The 27759-nt window shown below is 41.5% G+C and overlaps 1 long non-coding RNA gene across 1 annotated transcript in view; it reads right to left on the bottom strand.

Annotated features, from left to right (window-relative positions):
* The window catches only part of LOC138783810 (uncharacterized), a 118134-nt gene extending 101799 nt beyond the window's left edge, over nt 1-16335 (bottom strand). Inside the window, exon 1 of the long non-coding RNA XR_011361757.1 lies at nt 16175-16335. This is a non-coding gene — a long non-coding RNA (uncharacterized lncRNA). The remainder of the gene's footprint in view (nt 1-16174) is intronic.
* Nucleotides 16336-27759: the final 11424 nt, after the last annotated feature.

Genomic DNA, 27759 nt, shown 5'->3' on the forward strand with positions numbered 1-27759 from the left:
CCCTTAATGACTTGTAATCTTGTTCGGCGTCTTCGATGACGACGCAGCCACCGTCTGCCATGATCCATACAAAAACCGCAGAGGGCAATTGTAATATATTGTTTTATTGTAAAACAAACCCATTTCCTCCTTCAGTGGAGCAGAGACGGGAACATTTGCAATTATATATTAAAAAGGGAAATGGAAAGTGATGGAGTCCTCTCGGGCATGGAATCTGGATAATGGGTAAAGCTAAAGGTTCACCGCTGGATCTGGTCCAGAAGAATCTTAACCAATCTTACAGCCGTCTGACGGGGGAATTTGCTGGTCTAAAGGTTTTTGCAAACTTTAAGCCTTATTTGCATGGCTGTATTATGTCTCTGTATTCTGCACATGTGAATTCCAACACAACCTGATGGGCTCAAGTATCATCAAACTCTATATACTTCTTTATTTTTGATCCATTCCTAGATTTTTGCAAGTAAATCTGCAATGCCCAGCGATCATTGTTTTGTGAGTTGGCTGGATATAAATTCTCCCCTTAATTTAAGGCAATAGGCATCTGTATCATTGTTTTTTTTTAGCCTTCATGTGGATCAACACTGTAGGTTGGATTTGACGTTATCCTAGTTATCCTAAATCTGCAATGCCCAGCAATCATTGTTTAGTAAGTCAGCTGAATATAACATACATAGTTGATAACATCAAATCCAACCTACAGTGTTGATCCAGAAGAAGGCCAAAAAAAACCCTATGATACAGATGACCATTGCCTTAAAGAACAACTCCATCGATTTTCGTTTTAAAGTCCACCTCATCCTCTTCTCCCGGGCGCCATTTTGTGAAGATGTTGTCACAGCAGGGGGCGGGCCAGGTCTTCGTCCTCCTTGGCGTCTTCTAGTAAAAGTGAATGGGACATGAAAAGGCTCAAGTGCACCAGCAGTCTTGTATTGGCTAGACTGCATCACATGGCTTACAGCTTGCTCCAGCTGATTGGCTGAGCCTTTTCTCTCCCATTCACTTCACACGGACCCAGAAGTGAGGGATCCCAGTGATGAAAAGCTACAATAAGCCATAGACAGAGTGTGACAGAGTTCCATAGTCTTACCACTCTTACAGTAAAGAATAAAGAGTGACAGAGTTCGTAAAGGATCCTACTCTTGAAAGATTCTAAACTTTTTTTTTCTTCTAAATGTAGTAAATGCCCCAAAGTTATTGTTATGGGTCTAGACATAAAATGATCGCTAGTAGTATTGAGCAGATTCGAAGAATCGGTCTGAGTTCAGAAACTTCTCTGAACCCAAATACTCAGCATTTCACTCCCGACATCTGAAGGAATTGGGTGCCGCCCTAGGGTGTCCTGGAAAACATGGATACACCCCTAGGCCATAGGTTGTATCCATGTTTTCCTGGCGGCCCTGGGGCGGCGTCCAACTTCTCCAGATGTCGGGAGTCAAATGCAGAGCGTTCGGGATCAGAGAAGTTGCAGACCGATTCTTCAAATCTGCTCAACACTAATCACTATAAAGGTCTCAGTACAGTAACCTGGCTTCTTCTTCTTCTTCTTCTTCACAACCACAACAATTTGTACAGCTTAAAGAAATCACAGACACATCGATATTTTATAATGATCAAAAATATTTCTTCACTTCTTGGCAGTCGTGAGTGGGAGCCATAACCTTTGCCTTGTCCCTGAGTGAGAGTTTCCTCACATTCTTACATCACAGTCTTATTTTCCTTGTGTCCAGTGTGTTTTTTTTCTAGATAGCAGCTGCCAAGACCTTATACCAAAAAGACACATAGCAAAAAGTTACTAAAAGTTGGTAAAATATTACATGGACCTCTATCAGATCACACCCAAATAACACTATTCGATCATAAGAATTAGGAATAACCCAACAGCAAGGTGTTTAAGGGGTTCTCCTAATATAAAGGGTACAAAGTTGACCTCTACACACAGGATAGGGCATGACTAGCTGGAGTCCGACCACTAGGACATCCAGCATTATGGAAACGGGAGTCAGTTGACCCCCAGCACTCTATTGAATCTCTATGAGGCTTCCAAACCTTTTTTGAGGATAAAAAGAGCACTGGCCGCATGTGTGTACTGCCAATCAATTTCACTCAACTCCGAGCTGGAGGTCACTGGGGGTCCCAGTAGTCAGATCCCACTAGTTTTGACCCATCCCATGGAGGAGGAGTGGTAGTGATCAAAAAATGATTTACTGCCTCTCCGTGGAACATGCTGCCCCTCAGGGACTCTGCAATTTGTCACCTAAGGTAAGATCCTTGCCTCATTGCATATGTGGCCCTGCATAACAATAAGGGAAGAAGAGACAGCTATTGCTTCTACATCCTGAAGGGGATCAATGGTCCCTCTGCCATAAATGAGGATACCAGTATTATACAACTTGGGCCCTGACATAAAGACTTACCTGAAATGAGGGGCACCTTAATGGGAACCAGGTTTGCACAGTGCTAAGCATTAAATTGTGCCTTTACATTTAATTGTGCCTAAGCAGCAACTGGTGGGGGTCAGATGGGGAGCAGATTAGCCTGGACCCTTTACATACCTGGGCCTGCATCATCTATACCATGATAGACCCAAATGTGAGCAGAAGACAACTAAATCATATCCAGCTTTATGGAGAATATAAGTATTTTATTTCATCCCTTCCATGACACATTGTCATTCTTTTCAATCAAAGTCTCCCAAGAGGACTAGGTTGGTTTAAACCAATATTCACAGAGGGCAGATGTATGTAACACATTCATTATTCTAACTTCAGCACCCACACAAAAGAAAAGCCCATCTGTGAGCAGACTCTAACCATGTAGGCTGTGTATAGCCGAGGAGCGTGGGTGCCCCTGGGAAGCCTCCAACATATACACAAATTACAACCACAGAATATGATTTCAGCTATAGAAATGATGCATCATGTGCATTAGGGAGTAAGCGCACACACCGATGAGCGAGGTTATGACCTTATGTCCTTTCCCTGTTCTATGTTATGCCGTGTGACCACAGATTACACAAATCAGAAGGTTGTAGACTACCTCCACTGTTCTCCATTAATAAATATATGACTTCAAATCAATTCCATCTTAGAGAACCTTAACGAAGGTGGAAGACTTCTCGGAGAACTTCAAGGGCAGATATCATCTTCATCCATGGGAAGCACAGAAGATATCCATGCCCCCAAGAATTAAAGATCTAATCATTGAGAAATGTCTTGGTATACTAAACAATGAAGACAATGAGGAGATATTAAACCTGTAGAAGTCAAAGTTTTACATGAACATTGGTTTTGAAGGCCATCCAGTAGGACAAAGTAGTTCCAAAAATGGTGGAATGTAGCCATAGACTTCACATGGTGGAAGAGGATATTGACTCTTATTAAGGAGATCAGTGGTTTAGAAAAAAATTCTTTTACTCAATGCTTCGTGGGAAGTATGCAAATAAGCTCTCTTCCAGATGGAAAGAAAGTCATACTAGCCAAACCAGAGCCTATTCTTCTTTCTGGAACAGAGCGAATTTGCATTCCATGAACTTCCCAAATAACCACAACAGACCAATGGATTACGGACAGGGTTACCACATTTTGAACTCAGAACTACTTGTCAGGTTTATATGTTTATGGGGGGATGTGGTCTGGGTGGTTGACTTCACTAACACTGTGGTTTACCACTAAAAAGTTGAGAAGTTTTTATGCTCAGCCATGGTGGTGGGTCATTATTTCACGCTCCAGATACCTTTGACAGATAAAATGTATGCAATAAAATTATGACATCTCGCCTTGGCTGTATTTTAAGTATTTGTGGAGGTTTCATTACGCAGACGAAGCTGGCCATATCTGCAGATGTTGAGGTAACGGCTCCAGGATCTCCAGAATAGGAGCTGAGTTCTGATGTTTTCCCATCATTGAGTACAGATGTGAGGCCAGATGTGTGTAGATCTCATAGTAACAAGCTGATTGCAAATCTTCTGAGAACTTCTGGAAGGCAGACAGGCCAGAAACACGAGATATGATAATTCCAAATGGGAATCTTCCATTAGTTTTTTTTGCCGTGCATCTCTCTCTATTCTCTTATAAAGTATCTATTGCTATAAAACATGTGCCACCAGATCTCCATTCATTCCCTGGATATGGCAACCATCAGGTTGCATAGGGTTGAGGTAGAGAGTTGCTTTTTAGATGGCCTGATCTGAGCTGTAAATGTGGGCTGATCCCAAAAATCGGTACTTGATTAAAAAGCCTAAAACAAGGCGGGACTATCATGTATTGAGTGCTACATGATTGATGGATGATCCGGGTCACCATGTCCTTTCATCATTTGTCAACGACAATATGGCGAGATATTCAGCCAATGAATGATGAACTTTTAGCAAGTCAGAAGAAAGTGATCAGCCAGCGAACAAGCAAACTCATTTGCTCATTGGTTGGGTAATCGCTAAGCCTACTTTACGAGGTAATATTGGTCTGTTGAGGCGATAATCTGTCAATCTATTAAGACCCTAAAGGCCACTTCCGCTCGTGATGCATTCAGCTATCAGTCTAGCGTCTAGGGGCTGTTCTGAACCACCACCGACAGATGATATCAGTGGTGATAAGGGTCTTCCGTGATGGAGAATCACAAGCCGACCTCTTAGTTCATAAAGAGATAAACTGACAGCCGAACAATCGTTAATTATTGAAGGTGTATGGCCACCTTAAGAGTCCTATATAGAGACAACGATGGTGGTAGAGCCAATCAGGTCTACTCTTATCTGGATGGATTTTGTGACTGATGGGCACATCTCCAAATAGCACATCTCGTCAATCGTCAAAAAGTGTAGGGGGTGATGAACCTCAAGCCAGAGTAAACCCTCCTTCATATCCATGCCAATAGTGATTACAGAAAAATATCTATCCATATATGGTTGACACGATGTAAAATTCCTACTCATCTTTCTTTTGGATATTAAAGGAGAAGTCTGACGAATTATAAAATCAGTTTTCCCCCTGCCTTCTGCAGGATTTTAAATCCAACAGACTACTCCTTTAGTAAAAAAAAGCAATTCTAAAATTTAAAATTGGCTAAACAATATAACGCAATGAAAAATGACAGATCTGAGTGTATCCAGGCGGTATACAACCGTGTTGTGGTTACAGATGGTTACCATTGGAGCGCAGGAATCGACTCCCTCTTTTTCACAATTGGAAGGCCACAGGAATGATAATAACAGGTTCACATTTACACAAAAACTAACACCACTTCAGCCTTATACTCAGAGGAATAAAAACAATTATGACTAAATGCAAACACCATCCGATCAACTGAATTTTTTTGCCTCGTTCTTTATATTCTAACACATAGATCTGAGATATTCACAGCATGTACTCCACCTACACAAATGTATCATAGACTTTAGAGTCTGGATCTACTTTTTTTTTTGTGATTTTCACAGCTTTATTGAAAAATAGTCCCTATATATCTATGTTTCCACTTTTTTTGGGGGGTGCTTTGCAGCCATTTTTTTTATTTTTTTTTTGCAACCATAACTTTGGTGAAAAAATGCTAATGGTTTATGCAAATTATGACTGTAACTTGCAAAAAAACCTTTATGTTTGGCTGCAAAATTACAGCCGTCCAAAAAAAAACCCGGCCATGAAACTCCCAAATAATGACATTGTGGGAACATAGCCTAACCTAGTTATGGTGATATATACAGTAATATCATCTTTTTCCAACATTATTGCGAGGTGTCATTAAACATTCTGGATTAATGGGGAATTATAGATTAGGGATTATATACCTATATACCTGATACTAAAAATTCTAGATTACTGGATGCTACATTAACAAAAAATATATATTTAGTAAAATAAGTAATTCATCCACTTCCGAATGCAGCAACTTTTACCAACAAAGTTTTTTGTTATCCCCCCCATTCTATGAACCACAAGCCATAAAGTGGTGTATTCTTTCCAGTCTGACACTGTGCTGCCACCTCTGTCTATGACAGGAACTGTCCAGAGCAGCAGCAAATCCCCATAGAAACCCTCTCCTGCTCTGGACAATTCCTGACATGGACAGAGTTAGCAGCAGAGAGTACTGTGTCAGACTGGAAAGAATACATTACTTCCTGCAGGACATACAGCATCTGATAAGTACTGGAAAACTTGAGAAGTCATAGACAAATCTGTAAGACTTTCTGTCACCAGTTTATTTGAATTATTTTTCTCTGGAGTACCCCTTTAAACGGCTGACATCTGCTGTATATGGAGCATGTACAGCTCCTGAGCTTGCTCTATGTGTATATATATCAACTTAGCAGCTGACCATGCTCCATACACAGCACATGTAGGCTGTTTAACCTCTTAGATGCTGTGTGCGCACATAACCTAGTGATTTAGTTGCTACAGCCGCTAGTGACTGCAGCATCTAAGTGGCTAAACAGCCAAAGTCTGCTATGTGTGGAGCATGCCCAGCTCCTATGTCTTCTCCATACTTGACAAGGGGTGAAATACATTTAGTATATCACTATATCAGTATAACACTGCATTAATCAGATGATTGCCGGGCTGGCTTCACTCTACGAAGCGATTGGAATGATGAAACAACCCCTTTAAAGGTAATAATTTTTTATGGTAATATAATAGAAATGCTGTTTGCACATTATGACCGCATTGACTAGCCCAGGAATGAACTCAGAAAGTTACATGGCAGCAGCGCAGTGTCTCCTGGGATGTGTCCAGCCCCGTAGCGTGAAGCCGACTGCTGGAACTCTTTGCTTTAATGTTATATTCACTGATCACGAACCTAGTGTAATATTCATGTGGCGTATCCTGCTATAAACCTATCGCTATCTCAGCAGACGCCGATAACACGACGAATAAATTGACGAAACGGAACACCCCACAGCTGGGATTCATACAGGAATATTGGAAGTATGCATATAAACAATTTTATTTTTGGTTAAATAACTAAAAAAGGATAATGCTGAGCACAGATGGAATTGCTGAGGGGATGCGTTGCCAAGAAGTAACATCACCCTTCATAAAGCATGGAAAAAAAAAAAACCTTGGACATTTTTGTCGTGTTCTGTAAAGACAATACAATCCGACGTGTCCAAATGTGGAAGAAAAATCTGATGCTCAAATGTGAGAAATCAGGCCAAGAAGAGAAAAGCGAAACTCGGTGCATACCGAACACATCTGGTTTTCTGTATTGTGGCATGTGTGAAATAACGGGATTATTCTATTGTATATAATATGTCTCGTAAATGATTTTCCAGAAAAATGCTACTAGGTTTTTTTTTTTAATTATTTGTTGAGATGGTCTGGTGTCCTGTTAGGGTATTGGGATGTCACACACAGCATCCTCACCTATAGTACACGGCCATTAAAGTGGACATTTCCCTCTGGAGGACTCAACACAATCATGTTTTTAATGAAGTCCATGTAATACCTTATTCCTCCTGTAGAGGCCACTGTAGAAGAAATGCTCAGCCACCTGCATTTCCTCTTTGTGAAAATAATTGATCGTCTAGGGTTTCAGCTGCCAGAATCACCGCAATCACCTGATCCTGATCTAGTGAAAATATACAAACTATATAAAGTTTTTTCAGTTACATTCAGATCCCCATGTGTCCCCAGTATGTTGGAGGTACAGTAAACCTCAGTCAATTAGCAAAAGGTTCAGTGTACTGGCAGCTGGCCCATTGAGTTTAATAGACTGAACATAGTCAATTAGTGACTTTATATGGTCTATTACCTAAATGTATACATTTATTTTGCAGACTAAGTTTGTGAGTGCCACAAAACAGTATACGATCAAGTAAAAAATGGAAAGATCATGGTCACTAGGTTTTGGTGAAGAAATAAAAAAAAAAAAATTGGGCAGCAGGGGGTGCTGTAAACGAAATAAACAATAAAGTAATAAATAAAATAAAGTGATACTCACCTGCCCCTGTCCAGCCTAGCCACCACACTGCCGCTCCTGGTCCCCACTGATCTTCTCTATCTCATATTTCTTGTGATATCACATCACCATAGGAACTGCCTGCTCAGCCAGTGAGTGGTTACAGCATAGTCCCGCCCAAGTCACTGATTGGTTAAGCGGGCAGTTCCTGTGGTGATGTGACATCACAGAAATCGGGAGATAAAGTAGACCAGTGGGGGGACTGGGAGCAGAGGGGATGGGTGAGTATCACTGGTTAATGTTTTGGGAATTTATTGGGAGTATAACAGATGAGCCATCTATGACAAGAATTGGTTGTGGTGGATGAGACATTTATGGCAAATTACCCAAATTGCCCACTGATTTTAAAGTGTGCCTTTAAAGTGTTATTTGAAAAAGCTTTAGACATGTAACATAAACAATTTGGTTGGTGGCGCTCTAAGAACAAGTGGGGAGAGAAGCACACAGGAACAAAACAGCCCCATAAACTTTAGGAGTCCGCATAAGTCATGTGGCATAGAGAACATTCAGACCTCAATTAATCAAAACTATTTTCAATTAAAATCAATTTTTTTAAGCGACAGTGCCTTTTTAAAAGTTGAATCATGTTGAATCATCCCCTCTCTTAAAGACTAACAATTCATTCCATTCTTGTTATCACCTTTTCAGTCATCTTCCCACAGTTCTGAGCCTGCTGCTTTCTCCCTTCTCAGACAGCACATGTAAACACATTTTAATTAGTGTCCCTGGCCGTCTGTATCTGCACTCTGTAATGCTGGAAGGGTTATTCACAGTGAGGTTGTCAGCAATGTGACCTCAGATTAACCCTCCAGAGACAGATGGCCAGGGAGCTTTTTACATGAGCCATCGTGAAAGAGAACAGCTCACACACAGTTTTCTGTGTCTTCAGCAGAAAGCAGTAGGCTAAGAACTGGGGGAAGGAGACAGAAATGACATGGTTTGCAGCGGAATGAATTGTTCATCTCCAGGAGGGGGTATGATTCAACATGTACAACATGTTTAACATTACCTAAGTGGAATACCCCTTTAAGCATTCATTGGGATAGGCCACCCTATCCTACCCTGGAAAGACAGGATCAATGTTATCCATATGCAAAGCAACTGTTCTTTGTATTTTATAGCCAATCTTTGTGTGGCGTTACTTGTTAAGCATCAGTAAAGATCCATATAAACTGTAAAATTTAAAAAAAACTTCCAAAAACTAAGAATGTATCCAGGATGAAGACTAGATGGTAATTCCAAATATTTTTCGAGTTGTTGTTTTCTGACAGCGTCCAGAATTTCCCAGATGAGATGGAACTCATATTCTCTCACATCTGTTTTTGCACATAATTGGCATGTGAATAGCCGTCAATGAGTGCCAAGCGCTCACTGGAAAATATCTCAAATTGAATCAAATCTGGCATGTAATCTACCCAACCTGACGCCAGAAGAGAATGACTTCGCTGCTCGAACTAACTGCGTATTTAATAAATATGGGGCATGGGTGTGACAACAGCTCTCTGCTTGGGTGACTTTTAAAAAGAAGATAAAAGTTTGGACACCATGCAAATTTTTTTTTTTTTTAATTAGTTAACAGGTGTGATCAGATCAATATATTACATTGCTGTATAACAAGACATATTTATATAAAATAATCTTTAAACTTGAAAAAAAAATAAATCTGGTGTCAGAAAGTGATACAGATTACTTCTATTTAAAAATCTCTAGTATTCCAGTACTAATCAGCTGCTGTATGTCCTGCAGGAAGTGGTGTATTCTGTCCAGTCTGACACAGTGCTCTCTGCTGCCACCTCTGTCCGTGACAGGAACTGTCCAGAGCAGGAGCAAATCCCCATAGAAAGAGCAGTGTGTTAGACTGGACAGAATATACCACTTCCTGCAGGACATACAGCAGCTTATTAGTACTGGAATACTGGAGATTTTTAAATAAAAGTAAATTACAAATCTGTATAACTTTCTGGCACCAGTCAATTTGAAAACTTTTTTTTTCTCCTGAGTAGCCCCTTTAATCTGCAATTTTTCATGGCTGGAGGCAACATTTATATTGTTTGAGTGTAAAAGCTGCATGATGCGATGGTCGTCATCAGGGGCGTAACTAGAAATGGCTGGGCCCCATAGCAAACTTTTGATTGCCCCCCCTCCCCCCCGCATTTGTCAGTATTACCACCACATACTGACTAATACCGCCACTGCTACTGAATTAAATCCACTGTACAAAGACCAATATCACCTCATACAGTGACCTTATAGCAGCAGATATCAGGTCTACACCATAAGTGATTGCAGTGCAGTTAGAGTCAATGACTCACAGGGGGCGTCTTCTCCAATCAGAGCTGCTCTCTTTGACTCTTCCTCTCCATCTGGCCCCGGCCATCATGAGGACTTCTCTCAGTCACAAGTCATCCCCGTAGGATCTGCCAGACAAACATTTTAGGCTCTTCACTCATGCACCATCATTATCCTTCATATTTATACTGCCTCATCTGTGCCCTCATATAGTTCTGTATTCATATAGTAGTTAGACCCTTCTGTGCCCCTGTATAGTAGTCTGGCCCCATTCTGTGCATCTCTATAGTAGTTAGGCCTCCCTGTGCAGCTCCCATGTAGTAATAGGCCCCTCGATGCAGTCACCATATAGTAAGGCCAGCCCCATTTTTGCCTATATGTACTAACTATATAACACTCAAAGCAGCCCATCTATAGGTCCTCCGTGTCCATCTATGTGTCCTAAGTTTAGCCCACCCTTTGTGCAGCCTCTGTAATATAGGCCCCTCTGTGCAGTATATCCCCCCCCCTTTGTCCAGCCTCTGTGTCGTATATTACCCTCTTTGCTGTATAGTTCCATCTTTGTAATACAGCCCCCCTGTAGTATAGCCCCTCTTTGTAATAATGCCCCTCCTTGTAATAAAGCCCCCCTGTAGTATACCCCATCTTGGTAATAAAGCTCCCCCTGTAGTATAAACCCCCTTTAAAATAAAGCCCCCCCCCCCCCCGTTGTATAGCCCCCCTTTGAATTAAAGCCCCCCTTGAAATAAAGCCCCCCTGTAGTATAGCTCCCCCTTTGAAATAAATACCACCCTGTAGTATAGTCCCCCCCCTGTAGTATAGCTCCCCCTGTAGTATAACCTCATGTAGTATAGCCTCCCCCCTGTAGTATAACCTCATGTAGTATAGCCTCCCCCCTGTAGTATAGCTCCCCCCAGTAGTATAGCTCCCCCCTGTAGTATAGCTCCTCCCTGTAGTATAACCTCATGTAGTATAGCCTCCCCCTGTAGTATAGCTCCCCCCAGTAGTATAGCTCCCCCTGTAGTATAGCTCCTCCCTGTAGTATAACCTCATGTAGTATAGCCTATAGCTCCCCCCAGTAGTATAGCTCCCCCTGTAGTATAGCTCCTCCCTGTAGTATAACCTCATGTAGTATAGCCTCCCCCCTGTAGTATAGCTCCCCCCAGTAGTATAGCTCCCCCCTGTAGTATAGCTCCTCCCTGTAGTATAACCCCCATGTAGTATAGCCTCCCCTCTGTAGCATAGCCTCCCCTCTCCCAGTGAAAGTATTGAAAAAAAATTAAATAAACCAACTCACCTCTCACCGGATCACAGCAGGTTCCAGTGGCGCCCTCTCCCAGCGCCCGGAAGTCACCTGGTGCGACGTTCCCTCTAGCTGTACGTGCGTCTTAAAGACGAACGCACAGCTAAAGGTCACGCTTGCCCAGGGATCTGGCATTTGAATGCCAGATCCCCGGGAAGGCTCCCCTTCAGTCGCGGTCCGGCTCCGGCGGCGCTACACAGACACTGGAGCTGTGTACATCGCAGCTGTGAGCGCTCACCAGGAGCACTCACAGTGAAGGAGCAGCACCCGGTCGGCCCGATCGGCCGCCGGGTGCTAAACAGGATATCAGGGGGCCCCGCTCTGGTCTATTACAGGATCGGTCCCGGGCCCCCTGATGCGGCGGGCCCCGTAGCGACGGCTACCATTGCTACGGCGGTAGTTCCGCCACTGGTCGTCATGTATTCAACGCTCTCAGTCAGCCATGACATATCTACTGCAAAAAGCGTGAAAGTAACAACAAGAAGCCATCAACAACCTATAGATGACACATATTACATGGCTGCACAATAACGCTGCCTCCCATTCTGCCTGGTATTAACCCTCCCACACAGCCCGAGAAATTGTTGTCTCTCTATGAAGCAATACAAGCTGTCCCTGGGAAATTACTCATCAGCTGTGACATGAAAAGAGGAGACATCATGAAACCTACACTATCTCTATAGGAATATTATACTATAGTGCAGTCTTTGTTATAAGACCTGTAGATTGTCTCTTTCACCTATGGCTGTACGTGGAAACAATACACTATAGAGGTTGCAGGGTGACGTACAAAGGGCTGGTATCTGCAGAAAAAGTTTCTGCCTGTGGGTTTCTAGAACAAATACAAAAGACTACAATGAATTGTAACAAATAAAGGACGTCGATGAATAGACACATAGACAAAGGCGGCTTTCTGGACTGTTGCAGTAAATGGTGAATACAAATGGCCTCCGCTGGTGATACAAGTGTTACTGACATGTTCAGAGAATACATGAGTGCAAAATATTAGATGGGCTAAACTTTTTCTTTGACATGAACGTATAGATCGTCGAGTCAAGTGAGGATGTACAGATAAATAATGAATGATCTTCATAAAATATGCTCATAGGACACCAAAGGGATCCACGACAAGGGGGGTATAGGGAAATGTATCTTGCAGTTTTATTAGAATCAGGTCAGTTTCATATAGGGGCAATCCCAAAGCATCATAGGGATCAATGATACTATTAGATTGTACCATTAGATCTACAGTCAGGCCGGGATTTGCAGCTTTAGGCTATGTTCACATGCAGTAAGAGACCGGATCACGGAATGGCCGATCTTTGAAAAGATCCTTCCGGTCGGTACTGCAGTACAGGCCTGATGATCTTTAGGGCTGCAGGGTTCTGATGCGGGCGCATCCGTGCGCGCAAGCATCAGAACTCTCCACAGTACAAAATAGAGCTTGCGCCGCAGCTGCTTACTCCACAGTGTGCACTGACATGGGTTTCTGTGGCCGCTATTCAATGAATAGCGGCCACAGAAAACTGACATGTCAGTTGTTTGCGGCGCCGCTAGGTATCCCGGCCAAAGCGTATACTATGTGTATACGCTCCGGCCGGGATTCCTAGGCTGCAATGGCACATATATATCCGTATAAATCACGGCTGTTGTACAACGGCCGTAGTTTTACGAAAATATACGGTGTGGTCCTTAATATGGAAGCATAAATGCTTCTAGTTTTTATTAGTCTAGAATAAGGCTTAGGGTTCTATTACACGGCCCGATCATAAAGTGTAAAGGAGCAATACCGAGTAATAACACGGATCGACTATCAGGCATCAAGGGCTGCATGGACATCATTAGGCTATAGTGTAAAATGATAAAGTTATAAAGGGTATTACAGGAAAAAACAACTTTTCCCTTATACACAGGAAAAGGAAAAAGTAAGAGATCGCAGGCAGTCCGAGCTCTGTACCCACCGGCGATCTTCGTACCGGGTCCTGGCTTCTGTGTAATGAATAGAGCCAGGGGTATGGCACATGACCTAATTCGTTATTCATTCCTTTGGAGCAGAGGAAAAGTTGTTTTTTTCCTGGAATATTTCTTTAGAGGTTAAGTCTGGTGAAAATTTTTATGAAAGTATTGTATTGCCCCTAGGGATGGTCCTAACCTGCCGAGGTTCGGGTTTGTACAAAACCGGACTCTCGGCAATGAAGACTGCCTGGAAAACTGGGATACTATGGCTGTGGCTGTATCCCGGTTTTCCAGGCGGTCCTCCCGCTGTATCCACCCTCTGCACGGAGGTTTAAGACAGCGGGAATCATTGCCGAGAGTCCGGGTTCGTACGAACTCGAACCTCTGCAGGTTCAGGCCATCTTTAATTGCCCCCCAAAAGTTATACAAATCCCCAATATACACTTATTACGGAAAATGCTTATAAAGTGCTTTTTTCCCTCCACTTACTACTGCATCAAGGCTTCGCTTCCTGGATAACGTGGTGATGTCACTTCCTGGATAAAATGATGATGTCACGACCCGACTCCCAGAGCTGTGCGGGCTGTGGCTGCTGGGGAGGATGATGGCAGGGGGACACTGAGGGACACAGGGCACTGGAGGGACACTGCCATCATCCTCTCCAGCAGCCACAGCCCGCACAGCTCTGGGAGTCGGGTCGTGACATCATCATTTTATCCAGGAAGTGACATCCCCGTGTTATCCAGGAAGTGACATCACCATGTTATCCAGGAAGTGAAGCCTTGATGCAGTAGTAAGTGCAGGGAAAAAGCCCTTTATAAGCATTTCTCGTAATAAGTCTATATTGGTGATTTGTATAACTTTTGGGGGGCAATACAATACTTTAATAAAAATTTTAGAAGGAAACCTGCCTTATACAGTGCACAGGACAACAAGCAAAAGATAACACACAAAAAAGGGAGATCTCATCATGAATTAGTGAGCAATGTGATACCGCCCCATAGGAAAACATTCCGGTGTGCCCATATGTTTACATAGAACTAAGCCGCCTCTGTTTAATATCTGAATATTACATTATATAGATACAGTGAGAGCCTTTCCTGACTGTTTGCAACAATTGTGAATGACAAGGACATCAAATATTTGATGACAACAACAACTGTATAAATGTCCCTTTGTATCATTGTAAAACACAGAGGAAAATGTTTAAGAATGAGATAAAGGGTTTATGGTCGCCCATTGTAGAGTATAATGTGATACAGCACTGCTCTATTACTCATGCTGTTAGCCAGACTATATATATATATATATATATATATATATATATATATATATACAGTATTTCAGCCAGCGTTATTTAGTTGCTTCTTCCTATCTGAAATGTTCTGGTCTCCTTTCGTTTAGTTAGGATATGTGATCTTATAGTGACCCCCCCTGGAAATTACACGTGTTTCTGTGCTCCAATGGGGGGGGGGGCATCATCTCTGCCAGAACTTCCTGCATGGACTGTTCCACACAAGCTATCCACAATAACTATCTATGACTTCACTTAGAGCAGTTAAAGGGGTTTTCCAGCTCTGCATAAAGATGACCACTTTCTCCCAGAGACAGCACCACTCTCGTCTCCAGTCCAGGTGTGGTTTGGAATTAAGTTCCATTCACTTCAATGGAACTTAGTTACAAAACCTGCACCCAAACTGGAAACAAGAGTGGTGCTGTCTTTGGAAGAAAGTTGCCATGTTTTTGTAGTGCTGAATAACCCTTTTAACTTTCTTGAGTCTACTAATACTCACATACCCCCAGGACTCACATTAGGACCAAATTATGTAAGAATCAGAGAGTAGAGTGAACAAAGCACATATCAATGCAAGCAGCTTTGACTCTTTGACTCTGCTTGATGGGGATTGTAGTTTTGTAGCAGTTAAAGGGAACTTTAATACCACACGGCAGCCATTAAGATGAATAAAAGCAACTGACTCCCCACCTCATTCTATCCCTGTCGTATACATTAATATTCCAGATAAAACTTCTTTTTAACCCTTTATAAGGACACACATTGGCAGTGGAAGTTTGGTGACAAACAAATGAATAAAAAGACAAACATTACATTTGAATAATTAAAGGGGGAAATAAATATTTCACATCAACTGAAGTCAAAAAGTTATATAACTTTGTGAATTACTTCTATCTAAATATCTCAAGTCTCCCAGTACTTAGCAGCTGCTGTATGTCCTGCAGGAAGTGGTGTATTCTTCCCAGTCTTACACAGTGCTCTCTTCTGCCACCTCTGTCCATGTCAGGAACTGTCCAGAGCAGGAGAGGTTTTCTATAGGGATTTTCTACTGGACAGGACCAGACATGGACAGAGGTGGCAGCAGAAAGCACTGTGTCAGACTGGAAAGAATACACCACTTCCTGCAGGACGTACAGCAGCTGATAATTACTAGAAGACTGGAGATTTTTAAATGGAAGTAATTTACAAATCTGTATAACATTCTGACACGAGTTAATATGGAAAGGATTTTTTTTTCCCTATCGGAGTACCCCTTTAAACCTGTTAAAAAGACATGATAAAAGAAGAAAATAGATATCAATTACTTTTCTTAGTAACTTTGAATAGTACTGAAGGCTTTACAGCAAAGTTAGGAGTAGGTGGCAGAGAGAAGGAAGGGTAACACTTACAGTTCTCAAGCTGTCAGCCGCTCTTGCAATTAATGTCTTAAGTCTCATTCAGAAGACGGATTCTGTACGTTCGCACTGTGGGGGAGACTGGCAAGAGACAAGCACATACTGTAAGTCAGGCTGAAGCCGTATAATAAAAAGTACTGCGTAACCTCCCCGTATACAGGGTGGCAGAGATCAGTGATGAGTAGGTTGGACCTAAACAGAATAATCAGATCAGTAAGGGAATGTCTGCATGAATCTTGTATAAATTTGATGGATTTGCAAATTTCGGGACAGACGGCTTCCGAATATTCACCATATGTTTGGGTGAAGAGCGGACTCACTCAAGTGTCATTTTAAAGTTTAGATTGAGATAAAAAAAATATATATAACATGTTGAAGAACTACAATAATGTATTTATTATAATAGCATTGTATTGCAGCAGGCAGCCCCTGCAATACATTGATTTGAATACTTCGGGGGAGATTTATCAAACATGGTGTAAAGTGAAACAGGCTCAGTTGCCCCTAGCAACCAATCAGATTCCACTTTTCATTCCTCACAGACTCTTTGGAAAATGAAAGGAGGAATCTGATTGGTTGCTAGGGGCAACTGAGCCAGTTTTACTTTGCACCATGTTTGATAAATCTCCCCCCATGTTCGAGCATTGTCTGTGTAGAAACGACAGCAAGATGTGAACGCCTTATGGCGGCTGAAATGAATTGGAGGTAGTTCCTGTAAAAAATGTCATTACTTTCTACAATCACAAGAAGAGATGGAGTTCAGCCCCTCAGAGACCATGGAGTGACAGCCGGGATATATCCAGAGCTGTTACTGTGCGTATAATGTTATTATCCTTCTATATCTATGTCTCCAACAGTACAATACAGCTGTCAGTAACCCCCTGATGACCCTGTCCCAGTCTACGCAGCAAAGCCTATTAACTCTGCTATAGCAAAAAGTCACATACAGAATAATAAAAATGTTTATTAGGGAATGTTTACATGATGCAAATTGGCTGCGGATTATCTATAACTGATCTGCATCGTGTGAACACATCCTTAAATAAAGTTTACTTTTCTAATGATACATTCATAAGCTATGTTCATACATATCTCTGTCAGTCCTTTTTTTTAACCAAAACCAAGAGTGGGTTGAAAACACAGAAAACTGGGCAAATCTTTCCATCATAATTTTGCAACCCCTGATTTTGGTTGAACAAATACTGGCCAAAAGACTGACGGAAATACCATGTGTAAAGATTCTCTTGTATAAGGAAAATTAAAGGTGTATTCTGCTCAAACATAACTCTTGATATGTTGCTGCCCATGTTGAGACTTACAATTTCTTCCATACTTGGCGAAGACACAAAAACCTGGGTTTGAGCTTTTCTATCTGTCTGCCCCTCCTCCCCCTGATGTAAACAAGTTCTGGCCGGCTTTATCTGCTATATTGTAGCTTCTCTTTAATGCTAGGGGGGTTAATCTGAGGTCAGGTTGCTGATGAACTCACTGTGATTAATCCTCCTGGCATTACAAAGTTGCAGAAGGGAGGGGAAAGGTGGAGACGGAGAAAAAAGGTCACTCACAGATTTTCGTGTCTTCAGCAGAAAACAGCAGCTCAGAACTGGGGGAAGGAGACTGAATAGATAATAACAAGTAGGGATGGAATTGTTTGTCTCACCATGGGCAGCAACATATGAAAAGTTATGTTTGAGTGGAATACCCCTTTAAAGAGATTATAATGTACAGAAGGGAATGAAACCACTTGTAAGTTACAAAGGGAAACTTTAATCCAACAATGAGAACTTGTCTTTCCTATTACTCTACCCCTAGGCACAAAGGTATTGTACCTGATAGAATACCATGCCAGGTCCCATAGTATTATACAGAAATATGTGACAGAAATATTCTGTTATCAAGCTTGTTGTCCGCTTCCAATGATGCAGAAGTATGAATGCAGCTCTGAACTATAATATAGGCTATAACTCAAAATCCCCTGAAAAGAAATAAAAGGCTACGTAAAAATAATGGCCGTCTTTCATAATAACAGGCGTCATTTCGCAAATAACGACCGTCATTTTTAAATAACGGACGTTATTTGCACAATTATCAAAGATTTTATTATCAAAGATGGACATCATTTTTGCACAGTGTGAACCTAGTCTTGAAATGTATTATGTTACTAGTATTATGTAGGTTTAATGAGTTATCCAGGATTAGAGAAACATGGAAACTTTCACCCAGAAACAGTGAAGATTTTGTCCTCCATTTAGGTGTGGGGTTTTGGAGCTCGGTTCCATTGACATGAATAGAGCTAAATTGTAATACCGCACACAACCTGAGGACAGGGGTGGCGCTCTCTGTTTTAGCAAGAAAGTAGCTTTGCCTTTTCTATTCTTAGATTACCCCTTAAAGTCTGTATATAAATTCTAAACATAGACATAGACTTTAATAGCATGGTAACCATTGGGAAGTCTACAGATCCTAAAAATTGTGTGGGAGAGAAATTGTGTGGTTAGCGACCAGAACTGTGTGAACTCAATGCAACTGAGAAGTTAGGGCATTTTTATTTTTATACCTACTTTGGAATTTCAAAAAATATCTATATCCTGTCCATTGGCCACTTCTTTAACCTCTGGTTCTATGGATGTGACCCCTGGCTGTAACTTTGCATTGACTCTCTAACCTTGATACCTCCATTGTCTTCAGGTTTCTGATCCTTGCTGGGTTTAGTGCAAATTTTGTCTCTGCTGTCAAAATCTGCTGCCAATCCAGGCTATTCTAGCTACTACAAACCCCCTGATGAAGAGGGATCAAAGGTGAAACCCGTAGAATTCCTTAGAGGATCCCCATCTGCTACAGGCCATGCAACAATCAGCATGCTGAGATTTTTCCCAGTAATGTTAATATGACAACACCAGTATATAACCAGTAAGGGCTAATTGGTAGAAAATCAATAGTAGTAAATAGTACATAGTAAATCACACATACCGTGCCAAGGGATTAGTATGTACAGAAGTGATGTCAATGATTCATTCTCAGAACATAATTATCAATACATAACGGTAAATAAATTATAAGCGTCCAATGGTGGCAGCCAAAGAGGATGCATTAACTCTTCAAGGGCCAGAAGATATTAGCATAATAGGGATCTTATGTATATGAATAAGAGGACAAGGAAGATAAGTATAGTGCAAATGACCATGTATGTAGCTTACACTATTCATTCAATATTCATATAGATGTGACAGTCTATGTTGGTGCTGTTTTTATATTCTTCTATGTTATATTACTACCTATTGTCTTATCTTTTTTCCATGTCCTTTGTATGGTTGGTGATATCCCATCAGTCATGTCTGTCTCCAGTCTCCTCTGCCCTAGTGCTATCTAATGTAACTTTACAGACCGTATTTCAGCACCACTTTAATTAGTAAATCAGCGGAGGACGGGGAAATCTTTTTTCCGTTTGCCATTATGTTTTTTTTTCTCTCTGACAAATGGTTTCCACTGAAACGTGAGGTGAAACAAATTATTGATCATGAAGTATAACAGCGTGTACCTGCCAAGAAAAGACCTTGCATGCACAATTTATGAGCGGTATAATTTAGTTTTCAACATATGGCAGCTAGCCCGGTAATAAGCGGAATGTAGGTAACAATGTACACACTGGCTTGTGGGCTCTTAGTTTAGCATTTGTTTAAACCTATTATATTCCCTAAGGCATACAACATCACTAATTTACAGTATTTCTTAATATAATGTGTGATGGGGTGGGTCACCAATGGTTGGCTGAATGGGTGCTTCCTTATGGAAATGGGATACTCCAGCAGAGTTATATAGATTTCTAATTTACTTCTATTCAAAAAGATCAAGTTTTCCAATACTTATCAGCTACTGTATGTCCTCTAGGAAGTGGTGTATTCTGTCTAGTCTGACACAGTGTTCTCTGCTGCCACCTCTGTCCATGTCAGGAACTGCCCAGAGCTGTAGTAAATCCCTATTAAAAACCTTTCCTGCTCTGGACAGTTCCCGACATGGACAGAGCACTGTGTCAGACTGGAAAGATTATATCACTTCCTTTAGGACATACAGCAGCTGATAAGTACTGGATATTGTCTGTATATTAGCCACAGCAGCATGCACCTTCAGGCTATGTTCACACTATGTATCTGTGCGGCTGTATTGCGGGCGGTAAATCATCGGCCGTATTTTTCCGGTTCATGCATACGCTGGAAAGCATACGATATACGGCTGCACAGTGCACACTATGTATGAGCCTACGGCCCGATCGTAAACTGACCCGTAAAAGATGAACAAGACCATTGTTTGCGGCTGGAACTGTTCAAATTCACGGCCGTGGATTGACAGGCGGTCCGTACGGAGTACTTCAAAGATAGCCGGCAATGATGCCGAATGCCGATGCCTCTAATAGTTAATATATTAAATTAATAAAACACATTTTCTTTGTAATAAAATCAGTTTTGTTGTTCAATAATTTAATTCTAACTAATCCATCATTGTGCAATTAAATATACTGTTAAAATAAATATATATATAAATAAATGTATATTTATATATATATTTATTTTTTGACAGTATATTTAATTGCACAATGATGGATTAGTTAGAATTAAATTAATGAACAACGAAACTGATTTTATTACAACAAAAATGTGTTTTCTTAATTAAATATTAATTAGTACAGGAAGCTCTATAAGCCGTTAATTCATATGCCGGCAATAGAGCATTCTGTACTAATCACCACTTTACTTTAATTAAAACATCAAATGTTTCTTCTAATTATAACTCATCAGAAGGTCATTACTCACGATATCTTTTTCATCTGCTTTTACTCTTGGTGATGAGGTGTTTGTAATCCTTCCGATTTGGAGTTCCAACAGGGTGAGTATAGTCCACGCTGGGAGTACGCCCCGGCCGGTGGCGTGTTTTCAACCAGCTAGCTAGTGTTCCGGTAAGGGTTTACTGTGACGTCACAGAGTTTGTTAAGGAAGGCATTGGTAACGCTGAAACTAGTAGGAGAAAGTTTGGTCCTCACCTTGCTCCTTAACAAACTCTGTGACGTCACAGTAAACCCTTACCGGAACACTAGCTAGCTGGTTGAAAACACGCCACCGGCCGGGGCGTACTCCCAGCGTGGACTATACTCACCCTGTTGGAACTCCAAATCGGAAGGATTACAAACACCTCATCACCAAGAGTAAAAGCAGATGAAAAAGATATCGTGAGTAATGACCTTCTGATGAGTTTTATTTAGGTGCGCTAGATGCAAATCTCTTTATTTTTCTTTGTATTAATTATCACACGGGAAACTACGGGTATCCCCACTGTGCATCAATAGCAGCACACTAATTGCCTATGTAGTACAGCGCCGTGTAAGATATACACACAGTATATACATTATATTATTTCTTCTAATTATGTTATGACAATAGCATTATTAGAAGAAACATTTAGAATTATATGTGCGCTCAGCTGATTGGCTGATCGGCTGAGTGCACATATAATGAGCCGGTCCGCAGTACAGTGACTTCATTGTGCTGCGGACCAGCGAAGAGGACACATCGGGGTGAGTATAGAGCTCTCCCCACCCCCTCCCCTGCACTGCACCCCTCCCAGCAAGGAAGGGGGGGTCACTTAACCCCTTCCTTGCTGGGATGGGTGCAGTCTGACATCAGTCTGGCCCCCAAGGGGTTAAGGGGGATGCAATACACCCTCCCTTAACCCCTTGGGGGCCAGACTGTAAGCAGCGATCTGTAAAGATGCTGCATACTGTAAGGAGCACAACACCGCTCACAATGATGGGTGTTGTGCTCCTGTTTGTGTGTTTTTTGTGTGTTTCTCCCTTTTTGTTTTTCAGATATCGGTATCTGCAGAGGATCGCAAACCCCGGTAATAGCGATTCCTGTAAACTGTGTTCCCTGCTTTCCCAGATGCATCCAGAGGAGTTTGCATCACTTTATAAAGATTTTATTTGTTATTTTTAGTTGAACCAGATTTCCAAGTAAATGACCGTATGTTTTCAGCGGCATGTCTATTTTTTCCCACGGCCGTAGTTTCAGCCGCACATTTCCAGCCGCATAAAAAATACAGCGGCACAGATACATAGTGTGAACATAGCCTCAAAGTGTGAACAATGTAATTGGTTTTCTGGCCGTTTTTTTTTTTTTTTTTTTTTTAATTATTATGTTTCATTAAGTCTGAAGACACATCAAATGTTACGCTAAGGGTAGGTTCAGACGTAACAGAATCACATTGGATTTCACAATGTTAGTTTGCAGCTAAATCCACTGCGATTCCCCTCCATCAGTTTTAATAGGATTACATACTTACAGCCGAATTGTCATCTCGCTGCGAGTATGTAAGCGGCAGCCCCCTTACCTCCCCCGCCGCCCAGTGCATACATTACCCGGTCCATGCTCCAGATTGTTCTGTGGCTCCTGGTGTCTGGACATCCCGCTCAGCCAATCAGCAATTTGAAGGAGAAGTCTGGCCAAATTACACTGTGAGAAGGGGTGGGAGGAACATAATAAAAAATCTATACTTACCAGTCCCTGTGCCCTTGCAGTGCCGCATCACGGGGCTCCTAAACCCAGTCCGATGTAAGTATAGGTTTATTATGCTTCCCCCACCACGACCTGTTCTGATTTTTTTTTTATGTTCCCGGACTTCTCCTTTAAATTTACATCAAAACTGCACAAACCCACTTATGAGTCTTACCAGCCAGCCAGGTGACCTTCCCAGATCTCATTTGCAATGAGGAGACTCCACTCCTTCTCTCTGCAAAGCTAGAGGCTTCATGGGAAATGTAGGCGGGATTAGAAAATCATTTCAGTGGGCAAATATGAACCAATATGGATGAAAATTCCGACCTGATCAGCTAAAACAGGTGCACACAATAACCTCTACATTATCCTCTGATAATCGCCTGGGCGAAAAATTTTATGAAAGCATTGTATTGCCCCCCAAAAGTTATACAAATCCCCAATATACACTTTTTACAGAAGATGCACATAAAGTGCTTTTTTCCTTGCACTTACTACTGCATCAAGGCTTCACTTCCTGGATAACATGGTGATGTTACTTCCTGGATAACATGGTGATGTCACTTCCTGGATAACATGGTGATGTCACTTCCTGGATAACATGGTGATGTCAACTTCCTGGATAAAATGGTGATGTCACGACCCGACTCCCAGAGCTGTGCTGGCTGTGGCTGCTGGAGAGAATGATGGCAGGAGGACACTGAGGGACACAGGGCACTGGAGGGACACTGAGCATCCCCCTGCCCCCCCCCCTGTCGGGGCGTGACATCACCATGTTATCCAGGAAGTGACATCACCATGTTATACAGGAAATGACATCACCATGTTATCCAGGAAGTGACATCACCATGTTATCCAGGAAGTGACATCACCATGTTATCCAGGAAGTGAAGCCTTGATGCAGTAGTAAGTGCAGGGGAAAAAGCACTTTATAAGCATTTCCCGTAATAAGTGTATATTGGGGATTTATACAACTTTTGGGGGGCAATACAATACTTTAATAAAATTTTTCATCGGACTTCTCCTTTAAGCAAAAGCAAATAAAACTGGAGAAAGAGGAGGAATTAGAAGGAAGTTATGGAAACACAAAACTCCACACCAAAAGCAGGATAACTAGGTTATATATTAGATTTTATTTTTCAAGGAAAAAAAATGCGACATACATGTAATACAAAGTCCCAGCCTTCACACATATTATACTGACACAGAGAAGCACTAAGGCTTATGTCTCCGCCAAGAGCGTAATCATTTTCCTTTATATTGAGGTCATTTTTTTTTCCATTTTCAGTATATACTCAGCTCGCCCCTGAAATCATCCTACAGGGTTACATCAGCCAAGCGCTCTGGCGTCTTATTTGGGTCCTATCACTTATTAGTGATCTAAGGCCGTACCCAACATAGTTATATCTGAGGATTTCTGTCTCAACGTCTATATATCTTTTAACAATAACAGTTGCAATAAAAGTAGAGAATCTAAGATCTCACTGCTAACCATCCACATGAGGCGTTAAAATAAAATCAACTGAGCCAGTTTCACTTTACACCATGTTTGATAAATCTCCCACATGGTGTAAAGTGAAACTGGCTCAGTTGCCCCTAGCAACCAATCAGATTCCACTTTTCATTCCCCACAGACTCTTTGAAAAATGAAAGGTGGAATCTGATTGGTTGCTAGGGGCAACTGAGCCAGTTTCACTTTACACCATGTTTGATAAATCTCCAACATGGTGTAAAGTGAAACTGGCTCAGTTGCCCCTAGCAACCAATCAGATTCCACTTTTCATTCCCCACAGACTCTTTGAAAAATGAAAGGTGGAATCTGATTGGTTGCTAGGGGCAACTGAGCCAGTTTCACTTTACACCATGTTTGATAAATCACCCCCTATAACTGTAAAACCACTCAACATCATCCCTCAAATAACTATCACTGAGCACCATAAATAAACCTATATTAATCCAAAGCCCTACCCTCATCATTTCTTTAGGGATATTAAAAGGGTATGCCAGCCCCAGAAAAGTTTAGAGAGTAACTTACTCACTTGACCCTGATCCCCCACAGCTGCTGTTTTCACATCCCCTGATCTCCACTGCTTCCTGTGATGTGTCAACCCCGCTGACATTGCCCATTTAGCCAGTTATTGATCGACAGTGCTACACCTCAGTCAGTGATTGGCTGCCACTTCTTGCAGGGTTGATGCACCACAAGTACCAGGAAGTAGCAGTGGGCATGCAAGTTCAGGATTGGCAGTGTTCCTCCAAACCTGAACACTCAGCATTTGACTCCTGGTGAATGGAGAAGTTGGATGTCGTCCTAGGAAGTCCTGAATAACATGAAAACATGTTTTCCCTGGAAGCCCTAGGGCGGCATCCAACTTCTCTAGGAGTGGGTGTCAAATGTTCGGATGACCGTTGCCAATCCATATTTTTTGTCAAGTTCACTCAACACTAGTGATAATGATCACCATTTCATATATATATGGCTGGGTTCACACTACGTATATTTCAGTCAGTATTGCAACCAAAACCAGGAGTGGATTAAAAACACAGAAAGGATCTGTTCACACAATGTTGAAATTGAGTGGATGGCCACCATATAACAGTAAATAACGGCCATTATTTCAATATAACAGCAGTTGTTTTAAAATAACAGCAAATATTTACTATTATATGGCGGCCATCCACTCAATTTCACCATTGTGTGAACAGATCCTTTCTGTGTTTTTAATCCACTCCTGGTTTTGGTTGCAATATGAGGATCACAATACTGACTGAAATATACGTAGTGTGAACCCAGCCTAGGTTGTATGGCTTTGTTCACACATGGCTTTTTTTTGCATTTAAGATGCATTTTTTGCCACAGTTTTATAGTGAATTGTGCAATTTAATGAAATTGCGGCAAAAATTTCATAATTTTACCGCAACTGCGCAATTCAGTGCAAAATAGACTGCCCGATCCTGTCTGTAAGTGAGGACTGATCTCTGCGATCGGTGCTCGTTTACAAAGTGTGTGATCAATGGTGCGGCTGGGCCATACATGCTGAAGGTTATACACCAGGGGTGGTGGAGGGGACATGTCCTGAATCCGAGGAACAAGCCAGCTTTTTTTCCCCCTAGAATGGATTCATACTAACTCCAAACCCTTCTCATAGAAATCTTTTCTGACAATTTACTATGTTCTCACTTTAACAAAAGTCACTTGAATTGTTTTTGTACTATTTACATAGCTTCATCCTGATGACAGCGAGAAAGTCCTTCTATTTCCTGGGGAAATGTGTTGGAACTGACTCCCAACTGACTTTGTGCATGACAAATTTGAATTTTTTTTTTAAAGAAAAAATCTGAAGGCAAGAGATGCCAGGTCTTTGTTCCCGAGACATCCGCAAGTGCCAGAGTTTATTTGTTCTTGTTGGTCTTGAGGTGACTTTATGGGAACTGTGGCCGTAATACTATTGTTATGAAGCGTAATAAACAGAATATAAAGACATAGATGATCAGAGCTGATTGTCATGTCGTAGACGTGTGATCTAACATATGATCTCTAGCCAGTGTGGGAAATGAAAGTAGTGTAAAGAAAGACGATGGGAATATATATATATATATATATATATATATATATATACACACATACATGCTAAGGTGGCAGTCGCACACAGGAAATGGTTGCTGGCCAATCAGCATTCTTCTTCACTGGGCCAGCTGACATCACTTCCTGCATTTGGTCTTTTTTTTGCTGTTACTAAAGACCAAATGGCCTTAGTGATGGAGCTTTGAATGCAGTTTTGCAGTAAGTGAGATACCTAGTGGTCAGTTTTGTCGTATTGAATTCCGTATACAGGCAAAAAATAAATAAAGTAATTGTAAAGATGTATATCACCTTTCCTGCGAATTTAAATGATTTATTAGTAACAACAGGGCCCATTTAATTTTTCCTGAACATTATGTGAAACGAGCAGAGGTAAGTTCCCTTGCTTGTCTTCGGGGGTCTTTGCAGCCAGATCTGCAGGTGAATGGCCTACAGCTGCCATATTGAAGGGAATGTCTCTGATAGTATAATTCATTTAAAATGCATCTGTCAGATTTCCATACTGCTGACACTGTTATGGTACTTTTACACGGAGCGTTAATTCGCCCGATCGCCCGATTAACGATATTGAATGAACGATGTTTTTTTTGTAACGATCAGCGTTTAGACGGAACGATACATCAGACGGAAAAATCGGTAAGCGATCGTTTTGCGATCGTTTAAGCCTATCTCACACATGGGTGAAATCGTTGAAAGAATGTTTACACAGAACGATCAGCGAATTTTTTGCGAACGATCAACGACAATTTAAGAACATGTTGAAAGATCAAAATGAACGATTTCTCGCTCGTTGCTTGATCGTTCGCTGCGTTTACACGTACGAATATCGTTAGAATTTGTGTAAAAGGACCATTAGAGAGCTGTTAGGTCAAGGAGACACATGGTACCTTTCTTATATCTGTCTGTGCTTCCATAACATATAGAAATTATTCTGAAGGGCAAACTGTAACACCTCCTCATTTCCCCTCCTATACCCAACCAGGCTTGGGACTGAAGCAAATTGCATCTTGCAGGATTTCAGGAGCTTGGGAACACCTTTCTGACACTTTGTAAAGAAAAGAAAAAAAATCTTCATGGAAGCACAGACAGGTATATGAATGTACCATGTGTGTCCCTGACCTAACAGCTATCTAACAGTGTCAGCAGTTTGGGCCCTATTCCACCGGACGATTATCGTTCAGATTATCGTTAAATCGTTCGAATCTGAACGATAATCGTTCGGTTGAAATGCAGTTAACGATTAACGACCGAACGAGAAATCGTTGATCGCTTTATAAGACCTGGACCTATTTTTATCGTTGCTCGTTCGCAAATCGTTCGCATTGAATAAGACATCGTTCGGTCGTTCCCAATAGATACGAACGCAATAGCGAATAAATAGCGAAGAGAAACGATCGCAATTACGATCATAAGTAACGATTATCGTTCCATGGAAATGACCGAACGTTTTCAGG

Source organism: Dendropsophus ebraccatus, chromosome 2 (genome assembly GCF_027789765.1).
Source record: "Dendropsophus ebraccatus isolate aDenEbr1 chromosome 2, aDenEbr1.pat, whole genome shotgun sequence".
NCBI lineage: Eukaryota > Metazoa > Chordata > Amphibia > Anura > Hylidae > Dendropsophus > Dendropsophus ebraccatus.